Consider the following 2,583-nt stretch of genomic DNA (forward strand, 5'->3'; position numbering starts at 1 on the left):
ATTGGAATCTTTTCTTCTTTTTTAGTCAGAGTTAGATGTTTTTCTAACCAACTCCAATCTAACATCGTCCCCCACTCTGACTTCGCCCCCACTTTTTGCCTCTGATTCCGACTATGATATTATTATACATAGGTTATAAAAATGTATTATTTGTATATTGATTATACATAATCATAGGGAAAAAGTATAAAACTTATATAGTTAATTTAATACTATACTAGTATGTGATAATTATTAAATAATATTATTAATAGACTATCTAGTATATGTACACACCACATCATAGTATAATTATCATACATATTACATATGTTAGGGTAGATAGGATGGCTAATAATGAGCTATGTACCATGTATAATATATATTGTAGACTATCAATCTATTATCTAGAATCTAATATAGTAGTATGTAACTAGAAAAATGATGTGTGTAATTGTATATATAGAACAGTTGTTAATAGTTATAAACTATATATACCTCAATACTAGTAAATTAGTAATTTTTAATAATCAATGATTCAATACTAATAATTAAATTTAGTGTTGAAAATAACTAAAAAAAATGTGTTTTTTAAATAAAAAATTGGGTTTAAACAAAGATTAAATTTAGGGTTTAATCTAGACATAGAAAAAAATTTAGAGCTTCGGAAAAAAGGGTTTAGATGGTTGAACAATCATTTTATTATTTTTTAATGATTTGGGAGTTTGAAACTTTATTACGAAGGATAGTATATTAAGGATAGCCAAAAAGGCATATTGCAAATTTGTATATTTAGAATTCTTTTAAATTCTTTTTTTTTTTTTCAAGTTTGCACAGCAAATGAAATATTCTTAGTTATATTTTTTTTATCGTTGCATATAAAAAATATGTTTTTTTTTTTTTTAAATTTTTGTAATATTTTTAGTAAACTTGAAACTTGAAAGCTTACAAAAAACAATCTAATAATATGTAAAGTTTTTTTTTTTTTTTCGAAAAAAAAGGTGCTAAATATGGAGCCTAGCTCATGTTTAAAAATGTAGGCTAAAAATTAATGAAAAAAAGTTTAAATCCAACTCCACTTTGACTCCAATCCATTTTAACAGAATTGAATAATATTCTGAATTAGTCAAAGTTCGAATTTAACTCCAACTAAATAAAAGTCGAAATCGAATTTTCTAGACACTAACTTCAACAAAGTCAGTGCTCTACCCTAATCAAGTTTTGCTCAGGGGATAGGCTACTTAGGCAATTGGCTAATGCACCCTACACCCAAAAAAAAAAAAAAAACCTACATTTGACGTTAAGAAAATTATGCAGACCTTACATAAAAATTAAAAAAAATAAATGAAAAACTAATTTTATGAGAAAAGAGATGGACATTGAAGCCACAAAAAGAAAAAAAAAAGAAAAAATAAAAGAGAAAAAGAAGAAGAAGAAGAAGAAGAAGAAGAAGAAGAAGAAAGAAAGAAAGAAAGAAAGAAAGAACTGTGAAATAAATAATCGGTTGTGTCCAATCCCAAAAAAAGGTGGATCAAAATTTTCAATCCATGACTCCAGACCAGACCGATTAGACCCATAGTTGTGTTTATCTATTTTCAAATTATCTAAAATACTTGATTAGAAAACTCAATTTTGAGTTAGGGCTGAGCACCGACTATTTAGAGTTGGTATTATCGTAATTCAACTTCCACTCTGACTTTGTCGGAGGCCAAATCTGACCTCTGAATCCAACTCCAACTCTGACTTCGACTTGTTGGAGTGGAGTTTGAGTTGGATTTTTTTGTTAGGCTTTTTTATTGAATTTTTTTCTTAACCCATTTGACATTACAATTTTACAATTTTAGACTCTAATCGGATTTGGGCTTCTATATTAATTTTTTAATTAATTATAATTTCAAATTTCAAATTTATTTAACCAAATTTGTTGTAAAAAGAAATCATTTACACAAGGATCTTTCATTCTTAGAACCTTAGAACCTGATACACATATTAAAATCCTGAATACTATAAAATAAAACTAAATTCAAACTTACAACAATAAATTTTTTAACTATGATAGACATTAAAAATACATAACCAAAATTACAAACTAAAATCATTCATTCAAAATTACAAATTAAAAATACATAATCAAAATTACAAACTAAAATTACAAGTTAAAAACACAACCAAATCTAGCATCTATGCTATTGTCATTTCAGCAACAACAAACAAAATAACACAAAGCCAACAACACCCATCATCTATCATCATTTAACCCATCCAGATTTTATCATCATCTATCTTCCCAAATTATCCAACCAACTCATGTCTCATCATCCATCAACAAGTTATAACTTATAACAAAAGAACCAATATAAATTACAACGAATATCATTCCAACTTGTGCTTGAAGAAAAAAGAACAAAATTAGTGAGAAAATAAGATACCATATAAATTTATAAAAATAAATAAAATAAAATTGAAATAAAATACATAAACAAAATTGTCAATCATCTTCATGAAGTATGCTGGCCATAGAAGTGACTAATTTTACATTAAGATGTTAAAGTATAGGAGATTAGTATCACAAAATGTCAAAATCAACTTATAAAACAACTTAAA

Source organism: Carya illinoinensis, chromosome 6, assembly GCF_018687715.1.
Source record: "Carya illinoinensis cultivar Pawnee chromosome 6, C.illinoinensisPawnee_v1, whole genome shotgun sequence".
Taxonomy (NCBI): Eukaryota; Viridiplantae; Streptophyta; class Magnoliopsida; order Fagales; family Juglandaceae; genus Carya; species Carya illinoinensis.